Below are 16,837 nucleotides of genomic sequence, written 5' to 3'. Positions count from 1 at the left end.
AATACTGAACTAGTTGCGGTAAGGTCAATGGTTTTACAAAATCGACTTGCTCTTGATACATTGTTGGCAAAAGAGGGCGGAGTCTGCATAATGCTGAAAGCGCAACATTGTCGCACTTACATACCTGACAAAAGTGAAGAACTGAAAAGGTATGTAAGGAATATTACACATTTAGAAAAGGAATTCAAACCACTGGAGATTGATACTGCATGGAAGAGACTAACAGATGGTCTCTTCTCTGTAGGTAGTTGGTTTTCTAACATGGGGAAAAGTTGTGTAGGTAAAATACTGATGCTAATGGTGGCAATAGCCCTAATGATTTTAGGAATAATAACTTGTTGCATATGTTCTAAAAGGCTCTTGATTTTATTCATAGTTCTTCCGTAATTCAATTGAAAAAGTTCTTGATAGTCTCTGGTCACGTAAATCCCTAGATATCTTATTGGGTCCCTTTTTTCAGCTTGAGACTGTAAATCTGACGGAAGGAAGTCCAAATCAGTATTCAGAATAAGAACCTCAGTTTTCTTTTCGTTGATTTTGTAGCCCCTACCTTCTCATATTTCTGTAGCTCTTTCATAAGATGTTCTATATTTTCTTTATCGGGAGCCATATAACGAATAATGTCATCTGCGAATAATTTTAACTTCGACATTCCGGCAATTGGGGCAGATATTGCGTTATTATTTCTTATTTTTATTACCAGGGGTTCGATAAAAAAGGTAAAAAGCAGGGGAGATAAAGGGCAACCTTGCCTTGTGCCTCGTTTTATTCTAATCTTCCCTGCTTGCTTGGCGTTTATTATCACCTGGGCAGATGCCCCCTCATAAATGTTTTGTAGCATATTAATAATAGGGGCGGGGAATCCAAAATAGCCCAAGGAAAAAAATAACGTTGACCAGTTAACTAAATCAAATGCTTTTTCCGCATCGATCATAAGAATGCATGCAGAAATAGAATTAAGATTAAAATAATCTAGTGCCTGCAATAAATATTCTGTATTAGCAGCCATATAGCGTCCAGCTATGAAACCCGTTTGATCTTGATGTATCACCTCCTGGGCGGTTAATAAGAATCTTTGAGCCCAAATTTTCATAAAGACCTTATAGTCAGAGTTTAAAAGACTAATTGGTCTATAGGAATTTACGTCCTCCGGGTTCTTGCCTTTCTTAACAAAACTAATAATTGTGGACTCTTTAAACTCTGAGGGGACCCTACCACCTCATCTGATATAATTAAATAAATGTTTCAAGGGGTCCTCCAGTTCCTTCAGAAAAACCTTATAAAATTCAATTGGGAATCCATCAATCCCTGAAGCCTTTGCTCCCGCTGTGGCTTTTATACTATTTTGAATTTCCAAATAACTTATATCGCCGCCTATTTGATTAGATCTAGATTTAGAAATTTTGGGGATATTTAAGTTGTCGAAATATTCCCTGATTAAATTTTCTTCAACTTGGATATCAGTAGAGTATATTCTCTCATAATGATCAAGGAATATTTTCGCGATTTCCTCACTTCTAGTATCTATCACGCCTGATGGATCTTGAATTTTTAAGATGATGGAAGATTATTGTTTTTTTTCCTAATCGAATTTGCCAACAGCTTGCCCATGAGTTGACTATCTTCATATAGCTTTTGTTGGAAGGCTTTTGAGCTATTTATCTCTTCCAAAATGAAGAAGTCCCTAAGTAATACTTTAGCTTGTTCCCAGTTGTTTGTTTTTTGATTAAGTTTCAAGGCATACTCATTTTCTGCGGCATCCTGGAGGGCAGATATTTTTCTTTTTCATTTGTTTGCTTTGTTAGAAGAAAAGGCTATAATTTGCCCCCGAGCTGCTGCTTTGAACGCCCCCCATACTGCGAAGGGCTCTGCTGAGTCCTTATTTACTAGAAAAAATTCCCTTATCCATTCTTTAAAACCCTCAACCCATATCGTATTCTGTAGAAGGGTGCGATCCAGCTGCCACCTAGGTCGCACCCCTACCGTGCCCTCCAATATTAATTCAACCTCAATCCTCCCATGATCTGAAAATGGATTGCAGCCTATCAATGCGTTGGAAATTTGGAGCGATCTTGAGGATAAAAAGAAATCTATTCTAGAGGCTGTGTGAAACCTATTGGAATAGCACGTGTAAGATTCTAGGTTGGGGATTTAGGGAGCGCCATGAGTCCCGCAATTGATATTCTGACATAAAAGCCTCTAATACCCCTTTTGTTTTTGGTTTTAGTTGTTTCTTATTCTTATTAGAGGTGTCCTTTTTTAAATCCTGAATATAATTAAAATCACCTCCTACTATAATTTGCCCAGCAGTACTCCTTAGAATTTCACTAATTTCAGTCAGGGCCGAGGTGTCATCAAAAATTGGGCCATAATAGTTAACAAAATTGTATACCTTTCCCAACAATTTCGCTGCCACCCAAAGCCATCTCCCTTTAGAGTCCCTTTGCATTTGTAGAATCTCCCAGGGTAAATTTCTTGAGAAATAAATAGCTACACCCCTCTGGGCAACACCAGCAGAGGAAAAGAACCCATGGGAGAAATATCTAGGAAGAAACAACTTTGGGGAGTCTGATTTCAAGTGCGTCTCCTGGAGGAAAACTACGTGAGGTTTAATAGCGATTGCCCATTTCAAAAGTGCTCCATATTTCTGTTTATTTAACAGTCCATTCGCGTTAATGGACAGGATATTACATAAGTCAATTGTCATTGTTAAGGCTATGAGATTCTAAACTCCTTCTGTACCAACCAAAGTTAAGAATAGAAAACCTACTTCTCTTGTATTTTTTTGCTGCATTCACCCTCCCCCACCAAGGACCCCCCCCATGGATGCAGGACCCCGCTTCCTGACCACGCTGCCCACATCCCACCCTTTCTTCTACTTCGGGTGTCTTCTTATTACACCCCGGTGTGCCCTGGTGTGACCCTGGACCCAGGAACCCCCGCCTATTTTCAGACTCTCATTATTTTAATTCCTCATATTCAACATTCAATATAGCCAGGCCACAGAGCCTAGGCCCTTGTTGATATTTCATCAAGAAGGGTCTGTGCCTCTTCTAGATCAGTAAATAGAAAGATTTTTCCTTTGACGAGAACCTTCAACTTTGATTGCTGTGCAATCGAGGCCTGGGCTCCATTAGCCTTGAATAACTGCAGCAACTTTACAAACTCTTTCCTTCTCTTAGCCGCAGTTGCTGTCATATCTGAGAAAATCCTGCATTTTGTAGTTTTCAGAAACGAAAAACTGGCGTTGTTGATATGCCTTGGAAAGTATCCGTTCCTTAATTCTAAAATCCGCAAAATTTAATAGAATAGTTCTAGGAAATGGAGAATTCGCAAAGCGCTGAGCCGGAACTCTGTGGGCTCTTGCTATTGGCAAGTCTCCTTCAAAATCTGGCAGAACTACTTTCTGAATAAAAGAGTTAACCCATTGGACTGTATCGGATCCTTCCGTTCCTTCCGGAACCCCTACGATCCTCAGGTTAGATCGACGGGAGTGGTTTTCCAACTCCTCGAGTTTGTTTTCCATAGAAATCCTTTTTTTTGCGGCCTCTTTAGTTTCTCCTGAAACCAGATAAATCTGGTCTTCAAGGACTGCTATCCTTGACTCAGCTTCCAGGACCCTGTTGGGGAGCGCCAATGTTAATTCCTCCAGCTTATCTATTCTAGCGTGAATGACCCAAAGCACTCAATAGGTGATCGAGAGCAGAGTTGCTGGCGGAGCACTCTGTCAGAAGATTCGATAACCCAATATGGGTTCTGGGAAGGAGATCGATGACCCATCTATCTGTACCTTTTCTGTTTTTGTTTGAAGGAATAGTTTCTTGCAATTACAGTAGTATGTGGAATTGAATGCTCTTCTTGACTTCCAACAAACAGCTTTTTGTCCAGGCCATAGTACCAAGCTGGTTGTCGCCAATCTTCAGAGGATGATAGATGCCAGAAGTCCAGTGGTCTGAGTTCTCCTGGACGTCATGGCAGCTTTTGACACTGTTGATCACATGATCCTATTGACAGTGCTAACATCGGTGCCAATAGTCTTTCTTTAGTTGATTCGATTTGAAAAACTTTATCTCGGCAGTGAAACACAGCCATTAAAGCACAGTACAGATATACAAGGTGTCCTAAAAAATAATAAAATCACAGTCAATCATTAATTAAAAAAGATGGATGCATAATAAAACACCCATAAAAGAAACACTTGCAAAATACAAGCAGTACGCGATTATAATCAATTAAAAAGCCATTTATTTTCTCCTGCTAAGTGCACATTTTAAAAAGAAATAACCAGAACAATAGAGGGTAGGGTAGTTCAAAGATAGCAGGTACAACAGTGCCTCTGCACATCTACTGATGCTACAAGCTCTGATCAATGAGACTAAAAACTATTTTGAAGAGGCCCTGTAGTAATTGCAAAAGAAGGTGAAATGAAGCAAACTTTGGGGAGAGGACTCGTCGCAGGGACAGATCAGCAGGTTGGTACAATTAAATTGACTCAGTTGGAACTTAATTGCTACCTTACTATTCCCAACCTAAATCTGGTTAACAAAACTCTGTCTCAGGTGGTATCCATCTAAGACGGGTATGGTTTTATGAGGGAGGAGGATTGCAGATAACATACTCTCTAACGGAAATGTTTGCTATTTTGGTTTCCTCTCTACGCAATCTGTTCCTAGTTTAAGAGCGCTTTGTTAACCCAATTTGAGTCAGCCCTTGAGGTTCCGTGACGATCGTAAGTGATGTTTTCGACTCGCACGAATATGGTCGAGTCTGGTATCTATGAACCGCAAATGACGAGTTTAGTGGGTGTACGCAGTTTCGCTGTACTAGCCTAAACCGTTCGTTTGTTTTGTGGGTTTATCTATCTGTACCCACGGGTTCCATCTTAGATGCGGCATCCATTTTGTCTCTTGCCCTCAAGTAGCCAGCGAACGGACGCTGTCCGCTTCGCGACCCTGGGATTCCCAAGACTCCTGCGGAAGACACGTTTCCTTTGAAAGTGTCTTTATGATGAGTGGGATGATACTGTAAGACAGCTGGCTCTGCTCGAGGCACATCTTGCCGTGCCGGTCTATTGTCTTAGCCGTGCATCTCATTAGGCACGTCCCTTTGATGCCTGCAGCTCGTGTTTCCCGATACCACCCCTTTTACACCCTTTCCGATCTCCTCACTGTTTTTGTCTTCCTCTGCACCTGTCCTTGTCCCTCCTTCGATCTGTTTACTGCCGATTGGAATGTACTAATGGTGGGAAGATGGGTTTTTACAGTTGGGAACCACCGAATGTTTCTGTACTTATGTTCCGGACCTTGAATACATCAAAGCGACCCCTCTTGGGGATAATGATGGGGACCAAGTTGTAAACCTTTGTGTACCATGTTAATCTATGAGAGAAAACTGTATAAAAAGGAGCGATCCACGGTAGCGAATTGAATCAGATCCCGCGAACTTACATGCTGTGTACTTCACGTGACTTCTGTGTTCCCTGCAGTAAATAAACCTCGAATCTTTGACGCCGAAGGAAGTGTCCCGTGTCTCTGTCATTTGTACGCCGGAACAGGTTACCCACGAAGGTTTCAGGTGTTGTCCCCTGGCACCGCTGGGTCTTAAATAACCCAGTCCTTCAGTTGGCGCCCAACGTGGGGCTGCATCAGTGGTACCGGTCCAAGCCCGACGATCGTGAGGAACTTTGTGTGAAATCTCCGAGGGAAGGTGCACCCCGCTTCATCGATCCTGTTGTCGAAATAAGTGGCCCGACGACTTTTCCCGCGAAGATTCCCGCCTCCTGACGGCTGCGACGGACTGCTGCCCTGACTGTAGACCTGTTTTGGCGCCTGGCGTAGACCTTGGTACAGCGAGACGATTGACGGGCCTTCCTGGTGACGCCATCGATCTTTGAGTTAAGTATTTGTGGGTCGCTCCCAGAGTCCTTGGTTGTGGTTGCTTAGTTGTTGCATGGTTCCATTGCATTTGTGGTTCTTCGTACTTGGTTCTTTGTTGTAATATTTGACGACTGCAGCCGCCAAAAACCGAGGGTTTTTGCTCTTTGCAGGGACTTGGTAAATCCCGTAACCCTTGAAGTTTGTGAAACTCGGCTAGTGTGCAAGATGCCTGGTCGTAGTACTTTGTTCAGTTGTTTCAGACGTTGTGGTGCGGATTCCCGACTGGAGGACTCTTGTCCGATACCTCCGGTTGGAACTCCCACTTATGAGCTTTACAGCAAACACGGGTTAGGTCCGATTACTTTGAATGAATATTGGATTCGCTACACCAAAAAGGATGGTGCCCTTAGTTGGCCACCTCATGGTAGTTTCGAGACCCCGATTTTAGATAATCTTGAGGCTAAATTGTTTAAGAAAATGTCAAGGTCGGCCATGTTTGATGCCTTTCGGTTATGGCGCAAAGAAGCCAGACAGAAAGAGATCAGACAGACAAAACGTAATCAGAGAGATGGTGTTGCTACCATTGTAAAGAAAGCAGAGCAGTTCCAGCGTGATAAGGAGGAAAAGGAAAAGGAAGTTTTTGATAGGCTTCAGCGTATGTCTATAGATAAATGTTATCCCGCTTTGCCAACGGAGTCGGATAAGAAGGAGGAATTAGTTGAGGATCCTTTAATGTCCTATCTTATGAAGTCACCACCTCCGTACGCACAGGGTACCGCAGTTCCTGTGGTTCCTCCTGTACCTGCTCTCGTACCTGCTCCTCAACCTGCTCCTCCGACTGTTCCTGCTCCTTTGCCTACTTCTGTTCCTACTGCTCCTCCGCTTGTCCTTCCTCATACTCCTGCTCCCGCTACTGCTCCTGTTCTACTTACTCCTGCTGCTTCTTCTGTTCCCGATTCTTCTCTTGTTAACACTCTATTGTATACTTCTCCATCTACCCGACGTCGTACCCTTTTAGTTGCTGCTAATTTTGTTAATTCTCTTGGACCTATTTCTGAGTCCGCTGGTTCGGACGGTCCGCAAAGACGTAGTCAGCTCCCCGGTAATAGGGAACGTGCTGCACTGTATAATATGGCGATGGCATGGATGCTGCACCCTTTTAGGAATCCTCCACGTTCGGTGGTGAATACGTTTGGTCAATTCAATATACCGACACAAAGATATGTTTTTGAGGAAATGTGCAAGACCTTGCGCGACCAAATATCGGCTGATGCATCGGACGATGTATTAACTGCTTTGACCAACCTACAGCTCCAGTTTTCGAGCGGAATGATAGTAGGTACTAATGTTCGACGTGCTGTTGAGCAATTATTAGCTCTTCGTCCCTCTATGATGCCTCCAGCATTGTTCGTTGAGGACATTGAGAGGCCGTTAGATGCACCTGGTCAGTATCCCATGCGCGAAGTTCCACCAGTGTGGATGCCAGGCGATGCTAATGCTGTTCCTATTATCTTGCCGCATTTCCAGAGAGTATGGATACATTTCCCATGGAAACGATCAGAAGTTTTGCAGGTGAAGCAATCTTTGCCTGACCCTCGCAAAAATCCTGCAGGGTATTATAAGGAATTGTCGCAGCTCGTAGATGCTACGATAATGAATCTTGCCGATATCGATATGCTGTTTGGCAACGTCGTACCGCAACCGGTATGGGCCAAGATTCGTCAGGAAGATCATGCAAACGAATTAGGTGGTGATTGGGCTGCTCTTACTGCGGCCGATACACGACAAATTGGTGGGGCTAAGCCTGAACAGCTTATTACTGCTCTCCCTCAAAGAATCATTACCCTGATGAAAACGCTTATGCCAGCTATGAGGGTGAACTGGGACAAATTGTCAGCTTGCAGACAGAAGAAGGACGAGAGTGTCTCTGATTTCTTTACGAGATTTGAGGAGGCATTCATCGATCACAGTGGTCAGGATATGGGTACCGAGGGTGGTCAGCGGTTGTTCGTGGATAAATTTGTCTCTAACTTATTGCCTGACTTGAGCAACAAATTGAAAAATTCTGAGAGTGCGTGGGCTGTCTCTACTTCTGCTCAAATATTGGCTACGGCACAGTATTATGAGAATAGGGAGAAGGAAGAGAATGACCGCGCCGATAAAAAGACGAAAGAACTCAAAACTAAAGTGTTGTTGCAGCAGGCGTATCCTCCGCGTTCGAATCAGAATGATTCGCAACAACGTAACCGATCGCAGTCGCAATCTAATAGGTCGCAATCGCGAAATGACTCCTCTTTGCAGAGATCTTCGTTAGGGTACAATCAGTGTGCCTATTGTAGACAGGAGGGTCATTTAAAATTCAACTGTCCCGTTCTAAATGAGCGTAATAGTGGTAACACATCTAGAGGAGGTCGTGGTGGTTCTCAGCAGACATCACGTGGTAGGGGTCGTGGTGCTCAAAATGATCGTTCAGATAATTCCTCAAATTCCAATAATTGTTTTGATCAACGTGGATCATCGCAAGGACGATCTGCGCAGTACAATGTAGATGATTATTACGTCGATCAGGGAACTGACGACAGTAATTACTAGGACAGCCATAGACAAGGAGAGGGAGTGGTATCAGTTCCGGTTGATCAGAGAGGGCCTTACGTCGCAGTTGCCACATCGGGCGTCGTTGAGCCTTTTCTGTTGGACACTGGTGCAGCGAAAAGTTCCATAATACATTCGAAACTCCCTGGCGCACCTTTGACTGGCTTAACAAATGTTTCCGTTGGATTCTCTGGCGCCCCTGTTAGCAATCCGGTTTCGTGCCCTTTGCCACTTACAATTGGGCCTCGAGAGCTGAAAGCTCCGTTGATTTTGACCACTGGTTGTGGTGAAAATCTTTTGGGCCTGGATTTGCTAAAACGTTTGTATGCGACTTTGTATTGTTCTCCTGCGGGAGTAAAGCTTACTTTGGGTGAGAGAGTTGTCTCTCCAATGTACTTGTCTCTCGATAAGCTTCCACCGGAATTGAGTTCTCTTCCTGCTTCTTTGTGGGCAACAGGTCCCAATGACGTGGGCCTGCTTGACATCTCCCCTTATGTTGTTCACTTGAAATCTAATGTGCGACTGCCACGTATTCCCCAGTATCGAATCTCTCTTGACGGTGAACGAGCACTGTTGGCGATCATCTATGATCTGATCGAGAAAGATGTTATTGAGGAGACTCGGGGAAACGTGTGCAACAGCCCTGTACTGCCTATTTTGAGCGTACCGATCCTTCGAAACCGCCTGTTTATCGTTTTGTTATTGATTTGCGGGAGGTAAATAAAATTGTGATTCCTCAGTTCCCTGTTGTGCCTGACATCACAGCGCTACTGACTCTGATTACAGCTTCTGCATCTTGGTTTTCGGTGATCGATCTGAAGAATGCTTTCTTTAGCATTCCGATTGCCGAAGAAAGTAGAGACCTTTTCGGTTTCTCTCTTGGTGGCCGTAGCTTCCGGTTTAAACGTGCTCCTCAGGGCTACTGTGAGAGTCCATCGATATACAGTCAAGCCTTGAAGGGCCAACTAGATGCATTTGTGTTGCCGGCTGGTGCAGCCTTAATCCAATACGTTGACGACTTATTGGTGGCCGCAGATACTCAGGACATCTGCAAAATTGCTACGGTGTCGTTGTTGCAACATCTCTGTGACTTACATCACAAGGTGTCACCTTCTAAACTTCAATATTGTTGTCAAGAAGTAACCTATCTAGGTCACTTATATTGTCAAAGGAGGGAAGACGGTTGACCCCAGAGAGAATTGCAGCGATTGCGCGAATGACTGTGCCAACGACTCAGAGAGATGTGCGTGCCTTCCTAGGTATCACGTCATACTGCAGGCAGTGGATTCCAAATATTTCATTGCTAGCGAAACCATTGGTGGCTCTTACGTGCAAGGATGTTCCAACTCCTCTACCATGGACGGAAGAATGTCAGAAAAGTTTTTCTGAACTGCGTGACGCATTGTGCTCGGCTCCTGTGTTAGGTACCCCTGACTACAGCAAGCCGTTTACATTATACGTTCACGAGAGGGAAGGTTGTGCGTTGAGTGTCTTAACGCAACCTTTTGGTGGTAAGCAACGTCCATGTGCATATTTTTCCTCGACCTTGGACCCGGTAGCTAGAGCATTGCCGAGTTGTTTGAGAGCAACAGCGGCAGCCGCGGTGTCCATCCGACAATCAGCAGGATTGGTCATGGATAATATGCTTACGGTGATGGTTCCGCATGCAGTTGACACTCTTTTGAATCGTACGAAAACCCAGCACTTGACGAGTGCGAGGTTGTCTGGGTACGAGTTGACGCTTTTGGCAAGTCATATTCAGATAAAACGTTGTAATGTCCTGAACCCGGCGACCTTATTGCCAATCAGTACGGAGTCAGATGAAGTAGCAGCTCATGACTGTTACTTAAGGACTGAGGAGGAAACAAAAGGTCGAGTGGACCTTAAAAACACTCCTTTGGAAGACCCCGATGGAACTTTGTATGTGGATGGATCATGTTTTAAATTGCCAAATGGTGATGTGACTACTGCGTATGCTGTGGTAACTTTGAATACTGTTGTGGAAGCTGCGAGATTGAATCAGAACTCTGCTCAAGCTGCAGAACTGATTGCTTTAACTAGAGCGTGTGTGTTGGCGAAAGGGAAACGTGTGAATGTGTTTACCGACAGCCAATACGCTTTTGGCGTCGCCCATAGCTTTGGACGGTTGTGGAGAGAGAGAGGGTTTATGACGTCGCATGGCACGAAGATTCAGCATGGACAGCTTGTGAATGATCTTTTGGATGCACTTACGTTGCCTAAGCAGGTAGCGATTGTTAAATGTAGTGCGCATCGTAAGGTGACGGATGATGTTGGTCGTGGTAATGCGTTTGCGGATGAGACTGCTAAGGAGACTGCCCGGAACCTCAGCACTAGAATGTATGTGACGAGTTCGGTTAGGTGGCCTACAGAGACTGGTATGTGTGAGGATACTATCCAGAATGTGAAAGCGATTCAGAATGAGGCCACTGAGACTGAAAAGACGAAGTGGAAAGAGAGTACGGGAAAGTTGGATGCGAATGGTTGTTGGGTTGATTTGTCGGAGCATAAGAGATGGATGTTGCCAGATGCGTATGTGCTAGCTGTTGTGACGATGGCACACGGGTTAGCACATATTAGTGTGAAAGGTATTTGTAAGTTGTTGTCCCCTGTGTGGAAGAATGATGGTATCACGAAATGTGCTGAGAGATTGGTCAAGAATTGTATGGTATGTATGTTGTACAATCCTGGTAAGGGAACCCCAACACCTCCTGGCCATTTTGCTCCCCCTTCATGTCCCTTTGAGGTGATTCAGCTAGACTTCATCCATATGGAGAGATGCAATAACCTGAAATACGTTTTAGTTGTGGTTTGTGCATTCTCCCGATGGATTGAAGCCTACCCTCTCAAAGACAATACTGCTCTGTCTACTGCGAAAATCCTACTGAAGGAATACTTTCCTCGGTATGGAATGCCACGGATCGTATGGTCGGATAACGGAAGTGAGTTTGTGGGGAGTGTGATGAAGAGTGTGTGTAAGGGCCTTGGAATTAATCAGAAATTCCATAGCGCCAATCATCCCCAGTCAGCAGGTTTGGTTGAAGGGTATAATGGCACCCTTAAACTCAAACTAGCAAAGATTCAGGCTACGACTGGTCTTTCGTGGCCTGACGCCTTGCCCTTAGCTCTGTTGTCAACAAGGGCGACCGTACACTCCCGAGTAGGGCTCAGTCCCTATGAAATTGTGTTCGGCCGTCCTGCGAATGTTTGGGGGGTCCCTAGACCGAGTGTGTTTTCTGATCTTGAGTACCCATTGTTGATTGATTATCTTCATGATCTGACTGCTAAACTGAGGTTAATTCACCAACAGGTTTACGAAGCACTGCTGACGCAGACGGAGGGTCCAGGCCACCAGCTCCAACCGGGAGACTGGGTGGTTACGCGAAACTTCGCTCGCAAGAGAAATCTTGAGCCCCGTTTCACCGGACCTTTCCAAGTCCTCCTTGCCACGAGAACTGCTGTCCGTTTGGAAGGTCGCAAGAACTGGGTGCACGCCACCCACACCAAAAAGGTACCTATACCTTTACCGGCGGACTCGTGGGTGAGGAAGGGCATTGCTTCATTTGAAACCGAAGGATTGCAGACTTTTGTACTCTTTAGCGACGCACAGCCTGTCGGAGAATCCTCAGTGCAGCAGAAAGACATTGTTGAACATTTGTCATCACAAGACTCAAGATCTGAACAATCGACTGATCGACAGAACTCTGTTCCCTCATCGGATCCATTGTTTGACGAACAGACACGTCCTGGGAAAAGTCGATACTTTTTGCGATCCAGCACCAAAGACTAATAAAATTTTCGTTTCTGTCCCTTGACATCTGCATTATCCCATTTGCCACGATCAGTCTGAACACCCGTATAATTGTGATTATTTTTGTAAATATTGAGTTTTGTTCCACATATGTGTTTTTTCTTCCACAGCTGAGAGACTTTGTATATATTTCAGAATAAGATACCTTGCATCCAGGTGTACCGTAGGGCCGCGCGTGTACTTCCTTCTGGTTAGTAGGTCTTGGCACTAGGTCAAAGACCGTCGGTTCCTGGGAACTCCTAGGAATTGACTACTGCTACACAGAACGAAGTGCGTCAAGAAACGTTGCGGACGGTCTTAGGGGATGGCGTTTTCAAAGTTGATGGAGTTGGAAGAAGCTCAGGCGCAAAGATTTAAACTGCAACAGATCACTCGTACCAAATGTTTTATGTTTCAAGTGTTCCTTCTGTTCTTGGTTGTCTCTTCGCTATTGGTGGGTGGGGTGTATTATATGATACCGTACTTCCTACCTTCTGCCATACCTACCCCTACTTCTGAACCTAAACCTACCTCCACTGCATCCCCTCATTCTTTCCATATCTTACCCGAACAGGCTAGACGTGCGGAATTCAGAAATAATTCCTTTATTCAGCTCCTTCATCAGCACCAGTTAGTGGTTAACACAACTAATTGTTGGGTGTGTGGGTTAATGCCACATACCACGGATAAGGGAATTCCATATCTGGTCCTTCCTTATAGTTCCCAGGGTTCAGCTCGAGCATTTCAAACAATGTTTCGAAGCGCACTAGATTCCTACCCCAATCGAGAGCCACATCCTTCCCACTTTGGTCCTGGTTCGTACCACAAGCCTTTGGCCATAGCGATTGTTGATTTAGATAGGGATATCTATGAGCCGTCGCTCATCCCAGAGGAAGAGGTACAGGCCTATAGGGTCCTGAGTAAGGTTGAGTATAGTGCGCTCACGGGTGAAAAACAGCTTAGAAGCTCGCCCCCGATATGGGTCGTACCCCACCTTGGTAATTTCTGTCTACTAGGTCGTGGCCGAAGATCGAGAGCTCGTCTTGGAGAGAGTGCTTGCTCTGAGACTTATATCCTGCCGATGCTCTCTTCCCCTGTGTTTTTGGCTGCCAAGGGTACATACTTTGTCTGCCATGATCATGCGTATACATGGTTGCCCTCTGACTTTGTGGGCTCATGTTATATCGCAAATTTGTTGCCTCCGACGTTCACTGTTGATGCAGACTATCACAAGACTAGAGTTGTGAGAGGCGTGATTAGTGAAGAGGACACTGCCGGTCAAGAGGCAGGAGACTTTTTCAAGGGTTTCCTTCCGTTTTGGGGACCTATGGTTAATAGTAGGAACCTGAGACAGTTGACTCGAGTGGTAGAATCGACAGCTAATATCACTGCCAGTGCCCTTGGTAATATCACCACAGAACTTCAGGCGGATAGGCTTATGACGTTACAAAACCGTATGGTTTTAGACGTTGTTTTAGCAGATCGAGGTGGAGTATGTAAGGTGATCCATTCGAGCAGCTGTATTTTCATTCCAGATAACGCTCCGACTGTCTATCAAGCCATCTCAAAGTTGCATAAGATCTCTGAGTCCATACACGTGGACGTAGGGGATTGGACGCTACTCGGGTGGTTTTGGGGCCTGATGTCGACTTGGGGTTGGAAGATTCTGATGATCATCGGAGTTGTTGTAGCATTTCTGTTCACGTGTTGCCTTTGTGTGCAGTGTGGTCCAGCCTTATGTGGCCTCTGTGCTACGACGTGTATAAGACAGCCGCATGTTACCAAAGGAGCTCGGTTGGACAGAGTTATGTTGCAGCAACATCTAGATGGTCTGATGAATATCGAGTATGATTCTGACTAGTGCTTGCCTACATGAGGGCAAAAGGAGCGTCTGAGGTTCCGTGACGATCGTAAGTGATGTTTTCGACTCGCACGAATATGGTCGAGTCTGGTATCTATGAACCGCAAATGACGAGTTTAGTGGGTGTACGCAGTTTCGCTGTACTAGCCTAAACCGTTCGTTTGTTTCGTGGGTTTATCTATCTGTACCCACGGGTTCCATCTTAGATGCGGCATCCATTTTGTCTCTTGCCCTCAAGTAGCCAGCGAACGGACGCTGTCCGCTTCGCGACCCTGGGATTCCCAAGACTCCTGCGGAAGACACGTTTCCTTTGAAAGTGTCTTTATGATGAGGGGGATGATACTGTAAGACAGCTGGCTCTGCTCGAGGCACATCTTGCCGTGCCGGTCTATTGTCTTAGCTGTGCATCTCATTAGGCATGTCCCTTTGATGCCTGCAGCTCGTGTTTCCCGATACCACCCCTTTTACACCCTTTCCGATCTCCTCACTGTTTTTGTCTTCCTCTGCACCTGTCCTTGTTCCTCCTTCGATCTGTTTACTGCCGATTGGAATGTACTAATGGTGGGAAGATGGGTTTTTACAGTTGGGAACCACCGAATGTTTCTGTACTTATGTTCCGGACCTTGAATACATCAAAGCGACCCCTCTTGGGGATAATGATGGGAACCAAGTTGTAAACCTTTGTGTACCATGTTAATCTATGAGAGAAAACTGTATAAAAAGGAGCGATCCACGGTAGCGAATTGAATCAGATCCCGCGAACTTACATGCTGTGTACTTCACATGACTACTGTGTTCCCTGCAGTAAATAAACCTCGAATCTTTGACGCCGAAGGAAGTGTCCCGTGTCTCTGTCATTTGTACGCCGGAACAGGTTACCCACGAAGGTTTCAGGTGTTGTCCCCTGGCACCGCTGGGTCTTAAATAACCCAGTCCTTCACCCTATATATACAGGTAGGGGAGGAGAGAAGCTCGGGTCTCTCCAGATCGAAAATTTCATGTTTAATATATGTCAACCAGGGAATGGCTAGGTTTCTATCACAAGAAATTTAGTCCAGGATCACATTCTTGTTCAAGCCTGTGTGTTGGTTTGCCCTGATGGCACACCAAAGTACCAGCAGGGTCAATTTAATAAGATCTTTAGCAAACCCAAAGCCAAGTTCCTCGTGGACAGTATAAGAGGTGCATGCTAGGGGTACACCTAAGAGGTTGCACTGATGCAGCGGTAAGGGGCTTTGCCAAATTTTACTATCAGGAACCAATTTTGACACCTTACCAGTAGCTTCCGCTGTGTAAATTTTAAACTGATCATTACCAAAGCAGGTTATCTATATTCATCATTTTCTAAGATGAGAGTTGATAGGGATTGGCAAAGATAGACAGAATCCTAACTTATGAGGACCTAAGCAAGGAAATAATTCAAACACTAAATCAAATGTACATTAATAATGACAGACTTTGGTTACTTATCAACATACTTTTATCTAATTTTTAGGTGATTCTCAATGCTCAGCGAGTACTGTACAGCTTGAATCATAGATTATCACACAAGAAGAAATATCAATACAGTAATTCAAAATACATCTCACAAACGAGTCATGAGTGAGTGGATAGGTGAAGAGACAAAAACAAATTGCAAATCAATAATGCAAATTCTAAATATAATATGAACCTAGAAATAACTATAGCACGAAATGCTAATAGTCTGGAAAGCCACTCTCTGGTTGGAAGAGTAAGCTGAGCACCCTTATGAAGATATGAGGAGCAAAGTTAAAGAGTCCGTATCAGCAGAACAACAGCCAATTAAGTAAGGGAAACACAACACAGCTTTCTCCTCTCGTAAAGTCAAAGTCTCAAGCTCTCTCCTAAAATTCTAACACTAGTAATCACTCCACTTCCAGTGCACCTGACTCTCAACAGTTCCTTTGTCTTTAGGAAACTTTTGTCATCATCCTTCAGCAGAGGAAACTCCGACAATCTCTCCCACAGCTTGCACATAGCTCTCAGTAAAATTGTGTCAAATTTCTTTGAGCACAATTGTCCACAAAATGTCTCTCTGGTCGGCAAGCAAATTCCATTAATAACATTCATTACTTCCTCCGCACAGCCATGGCCATCTTCAGAAACTCTCGATAGACAAAATACATTTCTTTGCAGCCTACGTTTTTAAAAAACTTATTAAACCTGAAAAGACTTTGAGTCCTTCTCTGCAGAACAGTAAAGTGTGCTTTTTCTCTAGGAAAAACAAATACACAATTAAATTTCATAACACAACAAAACTCCATTATTAATGCTTTGTATTTCTCTACTCATTATGTACACGGTTTTGAACAGTTAGCGCAAAGGAAAATATTCTCTTTTAAAAACATGATTTCTATCATTATTTCTTTTGTTTGTTATTTGGGCATTAATCATTCACGTTTGCGGCCTACTAGAAAAATACTGGAAATACTAATCTCTTTCCAGCACACATTTGTGCAATTTCATGTTCTCCCTGTTTTTAGTTTTTCACTGTTAATTTTCACACGACTTTTGATAATAATCCACACAATGAGAAGTTTGATCCTAGCAGGTTTTATTTCGCAAAAACCCTGCTCAATCAATCGACTTAAGGCATCATAAAAAAACAAAAATCTGATTGTCATCAGATTATACTACCTAGAAAGCAGCGGTTTTCTTCAGTTTCAACATAACCCTATC

Source organism: Lissotriton vulgaris, chromosome 1_2 (assembly GCF_964263255.1).
Source record: "Lissotriton vulgaris chromosome 1_2, aLisVul1.2, whole genome shotgun sequence".
Classification (NCBI taxonomy): domain Eukaryota; kingdom Metazoa; phylum Chordata; class Amphibia; order Caudata; family Salamandridae; genus Lissotriton; species Lissotriton vulgaris.
Note: the sequence above shows the minus strand (reverse complement) of the source record.